This window comes from Trachurus trachurus (genome assembly GCF_905171665.1).
Source record: "Trachurus trachurus genome assembly, chromosome: 6".
Taxonomy (NCBI): Eukaryota; Metazoa; Chordata; class Actinopteri; order Carangiformes; family Carangidae; genus Trachurus; species Trachurus trachurus.
Window position 1 is genome coordinate 26394725 of NC_139897.1, and position 20070 is coordinate 26414794.

Below are 20070 nucleotides of genomic sequence, written 5' to 3' on the forward strand. Positions count from 1 at the left end.
TGACAGCCCGAACGTGTAATTCACTGTCATTACACTAGGGTGTGTTTGTCTGGGGTGGTCACAGGGGCAGGAGCATAAATCAAGCTTTAGGCTGCAGATATTTCTCATGCATGCAGATAATCGTCGATTGTAGTATGAACTTTAAAAAACCCCTTTTGGTTTCACACTGACACACTGTAAGGATTAGGGTTAGAGGCTACATAACATATGAGACCAGCCCACATACAGTACAGTGTGACGGGACGAGGCTACGGCGTGTTAGTGGATGAGGCATCAGATTGTGGGAGCGTGAAACACTGAGAAAGACTCTTGTGTGACGCCCACATGATGACGATTCTAGACACAGATTTATGTTGTGAGAACAGCGACGCACCACAAATTTGTGTTTTCCTTTTCCGCTGGAGTGTTTAAAGTGAGTTTAAACATCCACAGCCGAGAGCGTCCACACTCCACCACCTGGACACACACACTGCAGTATCTGCTTTGTCCAGGCCATAAGAAGCATGATGGCTCTACTTTTTTTTATTTACTGAGATTATTTCTCTATAAGTGGAGCTACTCTCTCCTTTAGACCCCCACACAGGAGAGAGAGGCAGATAAAAAGCTATATATAAAGTATCATCTTAGAGCTGAGTCTGTGGTTAGATTATCTCCTCTGGTGTATGACTGTGGGTCGTGTGTGTGTGTGTGTGTGTGTGTGTGTGTGTGTGTGTGTGTGTGTGTGTGTGTGTGTGTGTGTGCGTGTGATCTGTGAACCGTGGCTGATGCATAGCTGCTGGGAGTGCAGGAATAATATATAGTTTTAATGTGACTCGCAGCGCTGCTCTGCTCTGCTCCGTGTTGAACCGCCCTGCTCTTTATTGTCCTATTTAGTCGCTGTTCAAGCACTTTTGATTCTCTTCTCTCAAGGAAACACAGCTCTGTATTTCCTCTCTCTCTCTCTTTCTCTCTTCATATTATCTGATTTTATTTTTTTCCTTTCTCGTCGGCCGTGCTCCTCCTCCTCGTTACGCTCTCATCCGTCCAGTTTGACTTCTGACTTCGTTGCTGCTGTAATCTATTTTGCCCTCAGAGTTAGAGTAATGAACCATAACACAGAACAACACATGACCTCCAGTCAATGATCATCATGAGGGCAACACACAGCAACATGAGTGTAGTGAAATATCACTACAAATCTTAGGATTTTATAAAGGTTGCTGTTGATTATTTATTATCATGTTGACAATAAGTTTAACCATTTGTGTGATGGAATCAAGCCACAAATACAATACAATGGAGGTCACAGAAATCACAGGAAACTGATCAGGTATTTTATTAAAGGAGATATATTATGCCCCTTTTCCACAAATTAAAATAGTTCCCAGGTGTCTTAAAGACATCACAGCTCTTTTCATTCGCTCAAAACTGCCCTGTTTAGAACAGATGGTTTCAGTGCCTGTCCCTTTAAATGCAAATGAGCCACTGCTTGCCCCGCCCCTTCTACCGGTCCCAGGTAGGGGTGGGGTTATGCAAATTCAAAACCTAGTTACATCACTGGAAGACAACTGAGGGAACAGCTCATAAAACCACATGGATTTCAACCTAGGGAGCCTGAAAATTACAGATTTTTTTGTCAATTCTCGCATTTTGGGGGCTGGAAGGCAAGACAAACACCCAAATATATGTTAAAGAGCCTTCAAAAAGTGATATTTCCATAATTCAATCCCCTTTAAACCTTAAAAAAAATTCCCAAACTGAGTATCAGGCTAACTTTATACTGGAAAAGAGTCCCAATGCAAAGCACATCCATGTTTTCTGCACTGCCACACACTCCTGGTGAAGGACACACAAGGACACACATATCTTTTGAAATGTGAAATCCCTCTGGATATTGAAACTATAAACTTTGGACATCTATCTCAAAAAAGGTAGATTAATATATAACCAGAAAACCAGGAAAAGTTGAAAAAAAATATATGTTTATCTCATTCATAAAAGTGAAAAATTCATATCATACTGTGGAAAATGGATGAATTATGTAAACCCACAAAGGCCTGGTTTTATTTTTTACAATCAGTAAAGATAATTTCTTCATTGATCATAGCTTTTCAGGATCTTAAATCACATCATCAGCATTTCTTATATTTGAAAGTGAAGTGCAAACATGTCAGTTATTCCCACTATCACCAAACTAATCATGATAACCTGTTTTTTTTGTTTGCATATGATCCAACCCTGTTGAGATAAGACAAAACTGCAGCACAGACCATGATGATGATGATGATGATGACGACGACGCTGAGCTCGGTGCACTGAGTCTGAACTAACGTGCAACTGACAAGAGTCACAGGGAGGAGAGAGAAACAACGGGCGAGTCAGAGGAGTCATATCACACCACAGGACGGCAGCGTACTCTGCTCCAAACACATGAGCTGACACTGAAACTTTACCCCTCCCCTCCCCCCTAAAAAATACAGATTTCAGCCAAAAACAACTTGACTGTTGAACCTGAAGCTTTGTTGTGCTTCATTTTACCTCACAGTTAAGAAATCTTCACTATCCTGTAATGATTCCTGAGCATTTTACTCTTTTTTCTACCAATTTAAAGTAACTTGAAGTAATTAATCATTTAATGTGGTTATTAATTACAGTGAAGCAGCTTTAAGACTTTTGAAACAATTCACCACCTGCTAGTTCAACTACATGGTGAGGATTTAGCTGGACAACTGTTTTAAGGTTTGTTTGTTTTTTTCTATTATCACTATTATTATGCTTCTGCAGAAGAGACATCAGGGAAATGGTGGAGACTGTGTGGGATGGATGTCGCCAGTCATTTCTATAGCTTATGGAAATACAAGAGATTTGTGCCATATTAGAAGGAAATACACACAAACACATTAAAAATGTATTTGTTGTAAAAGAGTCCTGATGAGGGACGTCCCTGTGCTAGTGATTAAAAAAAAACTGCCTAAAAAGGTATAATAAGCAAAATCAACAACCAAAAAGAAACACTTGACCAAGTTAAATACTTCTATTAAACCTGCAGAGTCAGACTTTAGCCAATTTCCATTTAAATGAATGAATGAGCCTGTGATGTTGATCTAGAGCCTCTTTGTTCTTTCTCTCTCCCTTGTAACTTCCTGTAATGTTGCAGGTGAAAGTTTCCATAAATATATATATATAAATAAAAAAGGGAACAGCTGCCCCGGACTATGAATAAAACACACACACACACACACACACACACAGGTTGTCTCTACACACATTTAAACCCAAGGCTGCAGCCTGAAGGAGAGATCACAGGGCAGCTATTGTTGCAGTATCACACACAAACTCTCACACGCTCTCACACCTGGCAGGTGTCCAGTACGACCACATTTTTTGTCGTGTCGGTTACAGAGCAGTTTGCCTGTGTTAATCACCCCCTGTAGCAGCTCCGGCCCCTCGGAGGCATCAACAGCTGAGATGGACAGATAAAAAACCTGTAACAGAAACAGACCTGTAACAGCATCTGTGAGGAAGTCGCTGCAGTGAATCACAACCACTCACCCATTAGGACATTAAATGGTATTTAGCTATGGCTCTTTGGCTCTGGCTTGTGATGCCAGCATTAAAATATTACAACATGATGCAACTGAATTTACTGTGAGAAAACACACACACACACACACACACACACACACACACACACACATACACACAGTGATGTACTGTACAAGGGTAGAGAAGCGGAGCCAGAGGAAGTCAGAGATAAGCTATAAAGTGGCCGATTTCACCCACAAGGCAGAGCTGCTGCAACAAAGGCAAACAGCAGAGCTGATATGAGCCGACACTAAGCGGATTGATGTATGACACTTAGCCGCTGGACTATTAACATAAGCATATTACTTATTGCTAATCATCAAACTGACTTACTGTAATCAGGAGGAGGATGGAGACACACACACACACACACACACACACACACACACACTTAGCTGTATGTCAGCGAAACACAACTCATTTCACATTAATTTCTCTCCAATGTCAGCCACCGCTCATCTCTGCTGGAGATAATGAAGGAAGAGATAAAAGCAGCAGAAACAGGGTTAGGGTTACAAACTGTAATCTACCGGTGAGGGGGTAGGGGCACCTTCACAGATAACCAATACAATCAATCGTTTATTAGAGTGAATAGTTGGAGAAACGACCTTCACAGGTATCAAACAGCAAGAAGCAAGAAATCCTCATTAATCAGAAACCTCCAACCAGGAAGTGTTTGACATTTCAACATTCAAATCAATTGATCCACTGTCAGACTTTATTGTTAACTGATTTTATGTCGCTCAATCCCCCTGCAACAGGAACTGCTACTGTAAAATATAATAGAAAATATAAACAGAGATTTTCAGTATAGACTGAACCGACATTGTGATTTTCAAAATAAAAATTTGTACGAAACAACATAACTTAAAGAGAACAGTTAGCAAAGATGCTAAATGCTGTGTAGCATCAAAACAAACGCTCAACTTCCAGAGTTGAAAAATGAAGTAGACACTTTAGCAGCAAAACTTTTCAACTCCAAAACTTCAACTTTAAACAGGAACAAACACGTACGGATCATTAGATTTATAACCAACTCATTTCAGTTTCATTAAGGCCTATAGTTTTAGCATAATTGTGGGTGTGGCCACTTTGAGTGACAGGTATGCAAGGGTATCTATGCCTCAATCAAACATTACAGTACTTAAAGCAGAAGTGAGTGATCCGGTCGTTTTGGCTAATGCTGCGTTCCAGGCAGGCTTTTGAAACCGTAAATTACAGCTTCAAGTCACAACTTACGACTTTGTAGCGTTCCAGGCAACCCACTCGTGTTTTTCCGACCTGTTTTACCTGTGAAAGTCACTATAACGGCCACTCGTAACTTCCGACCCGTGAACTCGTACCAGATCGAACTGGTACGACTTCACAGGTCGGAAAAACACGAGTTACGAGTTTCCTTGAACGCACCATAACAGTCCTCGTCCCTACGTCACCACATTCACGGCGTTCCTTGGCTGCACACACAGCCCTGCATGCCGTTCTCTCTCCTCATTGGATAAAAACTGTAGGATACGATAAATGTTTTCTCCTCGGCTCAGAGCAGAGCAGAGTGACTGACAGACCCGTGTTTCGGTCCAAACACTCTATGTAAGTGATTGCTGTCGGAAGATATAACTATTTAAGACTTATGTTAACACAAATATATCACTTACTTCTGCTTTAAGTCTCAGGCAGCTCCTCTTCCTCTGCCCATATATGGAACAGCCAGGAGAGTGGGCGGAGTCAGACGCTGCCAAGTCGACTACAGCTCAGCAACTCACTCTGAGCTTCAACAACCGACATCACAGAAGCCGTGTCCACCTTTAATTACACTTTTCTGCTCATTCCTGACAGTGTTTTCACTATTTCATTCAGAATTTTGACACATTTAGCACAAGAAATCCTGTAGAGACAGTGAACGCACCATCATGAACACTAAAATACATCTGCTTTAAAAATGTGTGATGCTACTGTTACAAAGACATGATGCAGTTTGAATTTACTGTTCTTATAAATACACAGGTGGGTTCACCCATCGCTGCCTCCCTGATTATAACACAGGGGGAAATATTAGGGACGTGAGGCAGCGGAGCAGTAACAGCTGTGATCTATGAGAAGAAAATGTTCCATCTGCACTTTGTTTTCTAACTCGCCTGACAGGAACAGAAGGTTGGAAACATTATTCCAGTGTATTCACATATATATAAATATATATATACACGCACACGATGTAGCCAAGGCATTTGGATGTGCATATATTACTGTACACATGCAAATGGCTGCATCATGCATCTTGCGGAAAAAAATAAAATAAAAAAAGTTTATTTACTGTTATGTAACAGTATCAGGCTGTGAAATGACCAGGATTCACCTTTCACTCACTGATAAAAGGTCACGACACGGCTCAGCTCAGCTCAGCTCAGGGGTCCCTGCATGTTAAACATTAAGCGAGTCGACCTGTCAAACATCCACAGGCCTGTCATTGTTTCGCTAAAAGTAATGAAACCGGCAGCGTTTGAAATTCCAGCATCACTGGACTGAAACCTTAAATGCAACACGGGGGGTTTTAGTTTGGGATGAGCCTGAGAGAAGAGAGAGAGGAAATGCCAGAAGGACGCATGTGAAGCTGCACGGTCGAGAGGAAGGGTTAAACATTAACACAGGAAAACACAAACGCAAGAAGAGACACACACACACATACACATACATATATAAACACACACAGCGAGGGGTGTGTGTGAGTTTGCTGTTCCTCCTCATTTCACTGAGGTCTGGCCTCTAGCTGGTGACACTAATCCAAACAGGCTAAGCCCCCGAGGCCCTCCTGTCACACGGGGTAAATACAACTGTGTTTAAACACCGACCTTGTCAGGACCAGTCGTCCTCATGAGGACCGCGGCCCGGGTTTTAACGAGGAAAACGTCACTAGTGAGGTCCTGGTGAAGGTGGGGGGGTGAGGTGTGAGGTGAGGCTGAGTTACTGTACGCATGGATCTGTGGTTGTGGTGGTTATTACTAGGGGTGTGCCAAAAAAATCGATTCACATAAGAATCGCAATTCTCATTTAATACGATTCAGAATCGATATAAAATGTCCCAAAACCGATTTTAAAAAAAAGTGAAAAGTAAAAAATGAAACAAATCTGCTGGCTGTCGGCCTCCATTTCCTTAGAATTTAAAAGGCGGCATGTTTAACTGCACTATTATTTTTTTTAAATGAAGAGGCACTTTTAATTTTGTTACTTAAGCAATATGTGATAGTATTGCTTTTATGCAACAGTTTCAACAATTCTATCTAAGCATGGATAAATGTTTAAAACTCAATAAATGTGAAAAAGACACTTTAGTCATTCTGTCTTGCAAAGCAGACTGGAGTAGATCATGAGGATCTTTGCACATCGATAGACTGAAGCAGAAATCATTATGAATCAAATCGTTTTGAATCGAAAATCGATTTTGAATCGAATCGTAGCCCCAAAAATCAGAATCAAATCGAATCGTGAGATAGTAAAAGATTCCCACCCCTAGTTATTACGGTTCAGTGTTGTGGGGTAGGAAGTGGGTGCAGCGTCCTAACAAGGACAATGACACAAACCTCTGTGTGTGTGTGTGTGTGTGTGTGTGTGTGTGTGTGTGTGTGTGTGTGTGTGTGTGTAGCACCGAGCCAACAAGAAACACCAGATTCTTCACCAATTGACATCAATGCGACAGGACCACTGACATTTAAGACGAGGATGTTCCCTGTGCCGGTCTGTAGTTCAGCCAGAAAATCTACCTCCTCCTCACCCTCCCTCCCTCCCTCCCTCCCTCCCTCTTTCTGTGTGTGTGTGTGTGTGTCTCTCTCTCTCCCTGTTGTGGTTTTTGGAGCAATGTGTTTTCACATTTTCCACCACTTGGACTTCTTGGTCGTCGAGGAACCGGTGGAGTTCAGGTCAGTTCATGGTTTGTGCTCAGCCTCAGACTGACACAGACTGTGGACATTGTATTCACACTACAATCTGAGATACATACATATAGTAGGGATGTCACAATTATAGATTTTCTTGGTACAATTATTGTCAGAGAAATAAACACGGTATTACAATTATCTATCTATCTACATCGTCTCTTGCAAAGTGTGGAGAGCATCAACTGGGTTTTAGCCTAAAACACTGGTTCACTAATGCAAATGAACGTCTGCAGTCGACCATAACCGACAGATAACAGCCTTCTTTACATATTTGGCTGGTTTTGATGCTGTGGAAACATTTTACACTGTCACAAAACATAATCATAAGAAATACAATGAATTAATTTGTTCCTTTATGTGTTAAAAATCCACAGATCAAGACCGGTCACCTCTATTTCTATGGTCGCCTATTTTTTTTTCTCTCTTATTTTGGTTATTTGAGTGAGCCACAGTATGAACATGCATTGACATGCTAAATAATTTAATTTTGAAAATATAAATAAACTTGATATTGGAGAAGTGTGTTCAGTAAAAGGATGTTGAACTGCAGCATCACATATCAGATGCTGGTCAATCTCAGGCTATCAAACTGTTGAGTCGCCAAATTAATTAACCATTAACAATTAATGAGGGAGAGAAAACCTGCAGAACGTGGAAGAACATGGAAACTCCACACAGAGAGGCTGCAGATTCTTCCTAACCGCTGTACCACCGTGCCGCCGCCTCACAGTCAAATTGAAATTTAAAGGGACTACAAGGACTTTTGGAAAGCGGAAGTGTTTTCACACTACATTTCCCATGAGCCTCTGCACGCACGATGAAATTCTTGGACCGGTGCAAGATGGGCAAAAGCGAAAACATTTTCCAAGAATGTTTTCATTAATCAAGAACAAAAGTCGGAGGTTGGAAGACGATCAGATACCGTCGCAGTTCTGACCATCAACGATGCCAACTAGCGATCCAGCGGCATTATTCCCAAACCAGGAAACTAGGAAATGCTGGGCAAGTCAACCACTAAATAATAATATCAAAATAACTATAAAGACAAAACGATATATTTATTGAAAATGGACCCATTAACAAGTGGGTAACATAGATTCATCCACATTAATGTGAGACTCTTTTATAACCAAAAGCAAACTCCTCGGGGGTCTCTTTAATCAAAAATTTAACTCACAAATTCACAATTTCCTGACTTTGAGCTGATTTCTGAAACTTGAAAATTATAACTTTGACTTCTTTTTCCCACAGTGTTTGAAGGACTTTGTTGATTTTTATCTGGTTTCTACACAACACTGGTAAATCAGTGGCTGAAGCTGAAGCCATGGTTGACTTATACACAAACATCTCCATGTCTATATTTAGCTCTTCCACCTCAACAGCCTCGCTCACGATGAAATGATCACTGGTTAGGTCACAGTCTGTGTGTGTATTTGTGTGTGTGTTTTTGTGTTATCTCTCTGGGACACGTTCTGGTGTAAACAGCGACCCTGTCAGCACCCGTCGTCCTCGTGGGAGACAAAACCTGGACAAAAAACCTCACCTCTAAAGTCCTGGACAGGGTCGGGGGTCACGCTCTGGGTCCTGGAAGTCAACACAATGTCCTAACAAGGATAGCTGCACAACACAATCTGTGTGTGTGTGTGTGTGTGTGTGTGTGTGTGATGACCATAGTAAAATGACTTCTGACAAGTCGATGTTGCATGGCCCTGTCACACACATTCACACACAGATGCAGAGCCTGCAGAGCGGCAGTGAGAGCGGGTTTGTCAGGCGAAACACAACAACAAGAGCCTCGCGTACAACAGCTCTCTGATGATGATACTTTAAACCCTGTATCGTGTTAATATTTGGCTACGACCTCGTCAACCAACACTCAGCTAAATGCACAGAGCACAATCGTGTTCGACAACGTGGACGAAGTGTGAAGCTTCACACAAAACCGACAAGTCAGGATGTTGTTTATGGGACAGATTTTGTTCTCATGGGGAACAACTTATCAAATATCACAGGAGGGATCTTAGCTGCTGCCAGATTTATGATGCACATTGTTATCCGAGACATTTCTAATGTAAAAAGTCAGAGGTTCGTTTGCTGTTTGTTTGCATGAGTTTCAAGGACACCAACAATGAGCCAGGTGATGTGTTAGACTGCTAATGGAGCAACAAGTTGACACAGGCTAATAGAGAGAAACCTATTTGTATCTGGGCAGCCGATACCTTGTGCAATACATCAATATCATTTGAGCTTCTGCACAAGGTGGAAAAAACGTCAACATATTGAAACATGCACAGGAAGTTGGTTTTCAGTATAAAATGTCTGATTCCAAAGGTTGCCAAGAGTAAAACAACTAAAACAGCAGCATTTTGCAGTTTTCCACATCTCAGCGACAGGTGTGAATGCAGCACAAGTTTTGTGTTTTAAAGGAGACATATTATGCCCCTTTTCCACAAATTAAAATAGTTTCCAGGTGTCCTAAAGACATGTCTGTGACATGCTTTGGTGAAAATACCCCAAGGATCAAACATCACAGCTCTTTTCATCCGCTAAAAGCAGTCCTGTTCAGAACGGCTGGTTTCAGTGCCTGTCCCTTTAAATGCAAATGAACCACTGCTTGCCCCGCCCACTATACTGGTACCAGGTAGGGGTGGCATTGTGCAAATTCGAAAGCTAGTTACATCACTGGAAGACATCTGGGGAAACAGCTCATAAAACCACGTGGATTTCAGCCTGAAAATTACAGTTTTTTTTGTCAATCCTCACGTTTTGGGGCCGAAAGGCAAGACAATCACCCAAATATATATTAAAGAGCCTTCAAAAAGTGATATTTCCATAATATGTCCCCTTTAAAACTACAATGGATCAGTGTGGGTGCAGACTAATGACGCATTAGACTTCATATCACATCACCACTCTTGCAATTAAGTAATTAGCTTTTAGTGAATTCCTGATTAAACAGGAAGTTCATGATGTACTTCCTGGACATCAACTCACTGAAGTCCATCAAAAAACAAGCTCCTCTCTCTAATTACTGGCCGGGGATCGTGATTCGTGACGACAATTAATGGTGTGTAATGATTTTTTTCTTCATGGATTTTCTCTGGTAAAGAAACAGCCTCCAGAGCTCACATGCACAACACGAGCACTGATGAGAATAAATCATTATCAATCGCACATGATTCTTTAGAGAGGAGATGGGACGGAGTATAGGCCTACACACATGCAAAAACCACAGATGTGCAGGAAACGAACCGTCGGACGTCCTGCGGTTCATAAAAACAGGACTTTTACTGTTCCTCGTAACTTCTAACTGTCGACCTACAAAAAGCAGGAAAGGAAACCGGTTCTTTCTGAAGCAACACCTGGATTAGGAAGCACACACAGCCTGTGCAGACGACACACTCCTCTGTCTCGTCCTTCTTTCCAGAACAGATGTAAAAACTTTTTTTTCCCCTACTCATTTCGAGGCCCCGACGACGCGGCCCCGAGCGTAGAAACCAGCAGAGAGCTCAAAGACCAGTGTCAGCAAGCCAGTGCTGTAAAAACAACATGTCAACACCACTTAATACACACACATACACACACATTAAAGACCAACACGGACCCATGTGACAGCTGGAGATAACCAATCAGCACTGAGCTGTGGACTGACTGGGGGGTGGGAAAGAAAACACAGTGGGAGCTACTGTGAGTAATGAAGTGGACAATTAGATAGTGGACTCATTCTGCCATGTGTTGAAGCTGATGAGATGACACAGCAAAGCATCATGGGAGCGACAGCCACATAGCGGCTATAGAGGCAGATGAAGCGCCCACGTCCTCTCTATGGACTCATTTAAAAACACACATCGCGATGCAAATTAAAACAAAGACGTCGTGTTGAATGAGACGGTTGAAGCTGTTGTTGGTCGACGAAGTTCAAAGAAAACAAATAATTTGCACAACTATTGGTTTTATTGATGTTAAGTTGTGATTTAAACTAATTTTAAAGTTTTAGTTTAGCATTAGCGTAGCAAGACTTCAGCAGATTTAGCACAGAGCAACAACGGTTCAAGGGTTCATGTTGTAAGCTATATAAGTCAAAGATTGTTTGTTTTTTTATCAATGAAGTTACTGTGCATGTAATTTACCACCGAAAACTGTTAACAATAGATTTTACATCAACCCATTAATAATTCATCAGTGTGACAGAGCTGTTTGGAGGGATTTTGGTTTGTTTTTTGCTGGTGATATTAACATCAAAGTCCTTTGACCTTTAAATTAGCAAAACTTTTGTTTATATGAATTTAAATAAGACTAATTAGGTGCTTAAATAGAAGTAAATGACATGTTTTAGGCCGGAGACTTTTGACATATTGTAAAGGTAGCCTAAACAGAGTTTGTTTGAATCTGGCACTTATATATGTTCCTATACTACTAAGTTTTGATCCTGCCCTTTACTCTATATATCTTTATTATCTTATAACTACTTTTTAAAAATTAATGTAATTATTATTGGTTAATTCAGAAAACTAAAAACACACACATGGCTCATACACATTTCCCATATTGACCCTGATATACTGTACAACTAAGCTTCTTTGATCGTTTCTGCCACCTCCAGTTTTAAGCTCTTTCGTAATCTCCAAACTTGAATTTCCTCACATTCAAGTACGAACATCACTCCTCCACTGACCTTTCCATCTGTGTGTGAACGCTAGCTACTTAATGTCAAAACAGAAACGGCTTTTTTTAAATCCCAGTGTAGATGTTCCTGAATAAAACCCACTGTTGTCATTATCTCACAGGCCGATCTCATCCCATTCCCATTTATGAGAAAGTGCAACACACACACACACAGAGCCAAGAAACGTCTCGGTCGGGTCAGGTGACAAGAGCAAGAAACAAAAACTTTCAGTTGCATGAAAAAGAAACAATGACGGTAGGCCTATAAAACGGAGCCAGTGCCACTTCCTGCTGGAGCAAAGACCCAACTTGAGCTGCTGAAGTGTTTTTGTGCTCTGCCAGCTGATTCAGACGGAGCTCAAAGGTTTTTTTGTGCAACGGTCTCATTCGCCTCCTTCCTGAGTGTAAGAAGCTCGCCGGGTGGTAACGACTTGTATCTCCACGATGATGACGACGAGCCAAGCATGCAGACCGACCGACCGGGCAGGGACAGAACAGAAAAGCAGCAGCAGCAGCAGCAGCTCTCCTTCTACGGGAGGAGATAAGGTTTCACAGAGTCAAGATCACATTACAGGATGATGTTGCAGTCACATAAGCAGAGGCTGTATGTGCACGTTATGTGTGCGTTTGTCTTCCAGAGGGTCTCAGGTAAACGTTGTCATGCAGGATCTGCAGCAGGCAGAAAAACTGACTAAAACCCCTGTTTTTTTTTACACTCAAACTAATGACAGTTCAATTTTTAATCTGGAAAAAGGAGAATTGGGATTTCTGTCCACCCACATCCACTGACCTCATTCAGCATCTTGCTCTTTCTTTCCACTTAATTCACATATTTTTATCTCTTCATTGAAAACCACAGACTTCTTGCATAAGAAAGTTAAACAGCAACTCTGCAAAGTGATATATCTTCCTCTGGTAATATATGTGTATCTATAAATCATGCACCAGAGGACGGACATAAAGGGATAGTTCAACCAGACAGGGTTGTTTTAGAGGTAAATTCATGCAAAACCGCTGATGCGCGTTCCCGTCGGGGGCAGTTTTTCAGCAAGCAGCTGCATTTTCCTCTAAAACAACTCTGTCTGGTAACGTTCTGTTATTATCTCATAGCGTGGTGAATGTGCAGGTCACAACTTGTCCACCAGAGCGTTTTGGAGTTGTTGGATTGTGTATTTGATGAGTTTGATGAGGGAAACCAACAAATCCCATTAGCCTCCGTAGCGTAGCGCTGATCAGCTCGTGGCTCTGCTCCGCCGTTCTAAAAATAGCTTGCACCGACAATTAAAGGTAACGAACCTATTGCTATGACTATAGGGATTATGGCAATGGGCCAATTTGCCAAAATGTTGAACTATCCCTTTAAGACAAGTGACAAATATTCTCATCAGTCACATTTCCTTCAGTGATTATTGGTTCTTTATCTTTGTGAAAACGACACTGACGATCGTGTCCCTGCAGCACAAGACACCCTGATAAAAGACAGAAGTCATACTCGTAGAGGGGAAGTGAAAGGTTCAAATGCAGCAGTGACAACTCTTATACATCGTTTAAGCAAATGTGTTTTTCTTCTCTCAGCGGACGGACGTACAACTCTGCTGTTTGTTTAACGTGTCAGTGCATGTGTTTGTGTTTGTTTATGCACAGAAAACAGCCACTTCCTAAACTATTGCATAACATCACAGACAAACTGACTTCCAAGCGTCTTAAACGTGCGAAATGACAAAGTGCTGCTTCCTCATCTCAGAGTGTCGAGCTGATGGAGACGGAAACAAACAAGCTGCTGACTGATTCCCCTTCTTTCCGTCCTGATTTTCCATCTTGACACTTCCTGTCCTCGTCCAATCACATCCCTCTCTCAACATCAACATCCCTGGAGTCACATCATGGAGATCCACTACTATATAAATATGTTTAATACGTCCATACCAACCAGGAGAGAGTAGGAGACACATGGCTGCAGTGGAAGAGTTGATTCAGTCACACAAGTGAAAAATCGATAACTCTGAGTGTAAATACAGAATAAGCAAATGGAGGACGCAGCTCCACCCACTCATCAGATTATTTTCTTGATTCACTAATCAATAAAGGGAAGTGCATCAGCTTTAATCCTCCATCCTCAAACAACCAGAGGCTTTAAAGACTCTTCTCAAACAGGGGGATTAAAGTTTAAAGTCGTGAAGTTTCATGATGGTGCGTTATATTTTCTTTATCACCTGTTAAATCTTTTAAATATGCAAAGAAATGTGCATCCACCTTTCCATTTTACTTTCTTCCTTGTCTGTTTTCCGTCCACGGCCTCGGTGCACCCTCCGTCCTCTGTTGCTCTTCTCTACCTCCTTTTTCTCATTTCCTTTCCCTCGGCTCGACGGCAAACTAAAGATAACCTCTAATAAACTACAGTTCACTCATTTCATTTTGTTTATGCCCCCCCAGCCCCCCACCCCACCCCACCCCTCTCTATCTCTTTCTTTTCTTCCACCCTCTCTGAGGATTTTTTTTCTTTCCCTCCCTGCAGATTAACAGCATGACTTTTTTTTCCTCCTCTTGGTTTCTTCTCCTTTTCTTGCTCTTTCTATCTCATCCCTCTTTGTGCAGCTATTCCTCTGACTTAATCTGCCCCCCTACCCTCCACCCACCACCACCACCACCCTGTACTGTACTGTATCTCTCTCCTTCTCTTATTCATCTCTCAGTTTTTTCCCCTCCCCATTAGGGAACAGTGGATTACCTCCAGTGAACTGCAGTGCAGCGCTGTGATTAGCAGCGGCGGTGAAGATGACAGGCGAATCATCTGAACCTATCTGACTGCAAGAGAAAGACCACCGCTCTTGGTATTACACGAGCCGCTTTGATCACAGGGATGAGTGCCATCATCTGCTGATGATCCAGCGCGCGCGTGTGTGTGTGTGTTAATGTGTGTGGTGCAGAAGCTTGGCTTTAAAACAAGTGGGCTAAAACAAACTGCTGGAGTGAACAACTATAAATTTGCTCCAACATGCTCGTCTCGCCACTTCACTTCAGCCTCTTGTGTTTTCATTTCCTCTGTTGTCTCTGATGAGTGCTGCTAATGCCACCCGACTGCCAACCGACCGGAGCGGCTTTAATCAATTCACTGTCATCAGTGGCAAATGATGCTTTTCAACTCCCCCCCACCCCAACTCCCACCCCCCACTCCATTTATTTTATTTTTTTTTTTAAATGGGATTTGCAATAGAAAAGAGGCACCGTCCTGCTGCATTCACTGGCAGGAGGCTCCTTCAGCTCTCTCCAGCCGCCCGCCTGTGATCTCCTGCTTTGCTTGTGTGTGTGTGTGTGTGTGTGTGTGTGTGTGTGTGTGTGTGTGTGTGTGTGTGTGTGTGTGTGTGTGTGTGTGTGTGTGTGTGTGTGTGTGTGTGTGTGTGTGTGTGTGTGTGTGTCGTGTTGCGTTCATGTGTATAACTCCGGCGTTGGATGCAGCAGATGCTTTAGCAGAGGGGAGCCACACATCAGCCTTGGTAATTCTGCCATTAGCATATCAGCATCCCTTCTTTTTTTCCCCCTCTGTCCCTCCTCTCCTCTCTCTCTCTCTGTTTCCCTCCTCCCCTCCTTTACTCACGCTGTCAGAGGCTGATGATTTGCAATTACACAGCATGTGTCAGTACAACTAAACATCATTTTGTATCTCCGAGCTGACAGTGGTGGTGGTGCTACATGACTGAGCAGGCGGAGAAACAAGGGGAAAAGTCGCCTGTCTTCTGTCCTGGAGTGTGTGGCTTGTATAAAAAGGGGTGGGAGAAAATGTTCAATATACTGAAATATCACGATATTTTAGGACATGATGGTGTATCGATTGATATTTTATCTGTAGTTTACATGGTGACAGTGGTTTTGTGTTGTATTTGAACCTCCGACTGGTGTTTAATGCTCTATTCAGATGGTACAACAAGTATTTACACTGATATATAAGATGTTATAGGAGCTGTAAAACACAAAAACGTCTGTATGCATGAAAATAAACTGTGAACTGAGAATTATTCTAAAAATAGACGATTTTCCCCCTCCGTCCCTTTCAGATATCTATCATAACGCCATATTCTCACCAATACACAGCCCTATAGTTGCTTGTGCACAAGCCACATTTACTGTCATGTGGGAAAAACCAGCATCTATCCTACTAACTGTAAATGCATACCAAATAGCCTAGTTACTATTAAAGCCATACATTACATACTGACATTAAAAGCAACAATAAGTCCCTATAAGAAAAGTATATAGTGTGTCCTGGTATTAGTCAAGAGAATTAAAGGTATGATTAAGTGTGCAGACAACACACCCGAGGCACCATGATATAAACAGCAGAAAGAAAGAAAGAAAGAAAGAAAGAAAGAAAGAAAGAAAGAAAGAAAGATCCTTCAAAATAAACACAGCTAGCTTAGAAAACATATTTTTGTTGAGTTTAAAAACTAATGTTGTAATAAACTTGACATCCACTATGTTCATTTCAACTTCTCAAGGGAAACCAATGACATTTATCTCAAGGTGTAACAACCACAACAACAACAACCACAACAACCAGTGTTCACGTTAATGAGCGTCATGTTGACAGTTTACTTACAGGACAGGCGCTGCAAACTCCTCTGAAGCTTTTACCGGAACTAAATCCTCTGATTCTGCTGTGCGGGGAGAGAGAGACACCTAAAGTGATGAAGTGAGCCCTCAAACACACACACACTTCCTCATAACATACATAACACTCACAAACACACACGCACACACTCACTCACCACTCAATCACTCACTCACACACATGTAACACATTCACACGGGCAGGGAGATGCCGTGAACTGAACACTTGCCCCTCCGTCTGTTGCACCCAGCAGCGTCCTCACTCTGCGCGAGCTCCTCTCAGCGATCACCTGCCATGTGATAGGCGCGATGCGTTCACGAGCGCCTCGAAACTGGCAACTTCATGTCTCCTCCGCTCCTCATATTAGGCTACTGGACTTTGTGCGGTTTTTTTTTCTAAATGATTTGAGATAATTAAGATGAAAGGAGTGTAATAAAGTTGTGTGAGACTAATAAATATATAAGACACCATGGAAGTGGGCTAATTTGTGAAGAATGAATTCAATGTGTGGTTAAAGTTATTATATCCGTCAGTAGCCTATGTGAAGGCAGTAAAATAGCAGAAGGTAATACTGTAAGAATAACTGGTTGTTGGATGTAGAGTTTAAAGACTTTAAACAAACAAATGAAACAAATAAAATATTGTTATTGTACATTCTCTACCTGTTAACCAGCGATATTTATTGATTTAATAGGCTAACCTTCAACTAAATGACAGTTTATCCAGATGGAATGAATGGATCTTTGTCAATGCTTTCAGAAAAATAGATATAAACAAAGAAAAATCAATAAAAATACAACTACAACAATAGCAAACAAACAACACGTGGTTAAAGCGTGTGAAGTTTAGCTTTACAGCCATGCATCTTTTTTTTCCTATGACCTAACACTGACATCTAGTGGCTTAATGTGTGTTTGCAATAAAAGCCACAAAACCTCATATTCATCTCCTGTAACAAGCACAGACCTTCTAGCTATTTGTTTCCAATATGAGTGAATATAATTTGTCTAATAATGAGAAGAAGTTAAGTTATTGCAGTGTCACTTTACTAATTGTTGTTAATTACAGTTCCCTGGAGGTCAAATAAAGTTTACCTTATTTCCATACACTCAACTACTGTCTTTATCTCCAGTGAAAACGAAGGGTAAGCTAGTAGCCTATTGAGTTACTGTTTGAGGACCCAGACCCAGGCAGTTGTCTTCATGTTGATATTTATTTATAGCCATAAATTCAGTCAATAATTTGGATCAAGGGGGATACAAAGTGCTACATGAGCCAAATCTGAGTCACCTGCTCTTCCCAAACAAGCTTGATACAAGATTTTCTCTGCAGCGACCAGGACAGACAAGTATGAAGTCGCTATAGAGTCGGACCTAGATGTCCAGGTGAGTTGGTTTCTACCTGTGATATTTCATCAGAAGGCTAATTGAGAGGAAGAAAGAGGAAGAATGATACAAATAGTGATAGAGAGCGATACAAAGCACTGACCCAAAGCCATACAGCATTGAAATCATATAAATGTTGTTAGAGAAAAGTGACTTTGATATTCTGCAGTTCTTTATTATCTTTTGCCCTCTGATTGAAAATTGATAAATCACTTTCACCAAACTGTTTGAAAAGTCAAATTCTTGTTATGGTGCATCTGGTACTGTTTTGATTTTATTGTTCATGTAACATGATGATGGTTTATTTCTTTATTAGCAGTATAAAGAGTTGATTGGCTTGATGACTTGATTCAAAACGGGTCAAGAAACAATTTTGTCAAACAGCTTTCATCAGAAAAACAAAAGCATCAGTGAGATAATGATCCTTACAATGTATTTTTGTGTGTATATGTGTGTTTGAACAACATCACAACACTTTTGTTCTCTTCTTTCATTGTCGGGGATCCAGCTGTGCACTGAACAATTAACGACCAAATCAGTCTCTGTCACCCCCCACTGTGAACCATCCAATGAGGACAAAGTGCTAAAAAATGATAATAATACTAATAAAAATAGACATATTATAAGTGCACCCTTGAATATGACTTTGGGAAATACACATAGGAGTGTGCAGTAATATCAAAACAAATGATAATAGCTTCAAGGTAAGTTACACATCTTTTCTGTCTGTGTTCTCAGATGAGCCTCTCATCAAAATTAACCAAGTTAAACCAAATCACCACAAAAATAAAACAGCAGGGGGCAGTAACTTGACTTTTCTTCTCATGGTCTCCTAGTGGGTGAATGGGATGGGACGGTATGTACTGTATAATGTTCCTTTCCTTTTGTACTTCATTTCTCAGTTTTCTGTGAGAGTATAAAGGAAAAGAAATCAAATACATTATATGTACATGACCCTTTAAATAAAACTATCTGGTTACAGTATTTATTGTGTGGGCTATTTTTTCTAGGCTATTTGTAAAGGAGGTAGAAATATGATCAGCAAGTGGCATAAATGCAGCCTATACCGTGTGGGCAAGTAATTTGATGCAGACAATAGGTATGTTACTTGTTCTCACGAATATCTCCAGGTTTCAAAGTTGATTGTAAAGACACATTTGAATTTTACATTTTTTTATTGACAAGTAAACTTTAGGTGCTTTTTTGACCTACTAAAAGTGAGGAAAAATACAGTGTAAGGCAATTTATACTCGACCACCTGCTTTTATAGGCCACAAACATTTGGGAAATTATAGGGAGAAGAACCATAATAAAAGGAGTTGTGACATTTAAATGCATCTTTGCAATACGGTATGTGTGCTTTTAAGTGGTGTGCAATTAAGCACCAGGCCACCTCACATTTCATGCAGTGTTTATTTATCTTTTCTTCTTTATAATGTTGAGTAAACGTTACCTGCTTTTCTATATATAGCCTACTCTGTAGAGAGCTGGAAAACCGTGGGAAAAAGCTGAATAAAGGGGATTAAAACACATAATAGGATGATATACAAACAAACAAGGAAAAATCGTAATTATTTTACCATATAATGATAATAACATGCATCGTTTAAGATCTTATATCACTTCTAATCAGTATAAGTAGGCTAAGTGGGCAGATCCTCCTGGTACAACAACGTAACGACATTAAAATACAGGCAGTTCAGCACCGGTCCACCTCATGTCTCCTGGTGTGTGCTTACCTTCCAAATGACTCGTAATGCAGCGTCCACAAGTAGCCTCTGCATTCCGTTCTACCTCGGCTGTGATTGGCCGATGGGCACGTCAATCACATTCTCCTAGCGTGAACTTGCCTGTGATTGGCTGGAGGAGTACCTACGGCAGTAGCGCGCACGCCATTGGCTGAAAAACTAGGTTAGTGGTCCGA

General features: G+C 41.2%; 1 protein-coding gene across 1 annotated transcript in view; it reads right to left on the bottom strand.

The window, feature by feature from the left end:
* ppfibp2b (PPFIA binding protein 2b) overlaps positions 1-17020 on the bottom strand; it is a 95360-nt gene extending 78340 nt beyond the window's left edge. Inside the window, exon 1 of the mRNA XM_083973207.1 lies at positions 16750-17020. The gene's annotated coding sequence lies outside the window, so the exon portion shown is untranslated. The remainder of the gene's footprint in view (positions 1-16749) is intronic.
* Positions 17021-20070: the final 3050 nt, after the last annotated feature.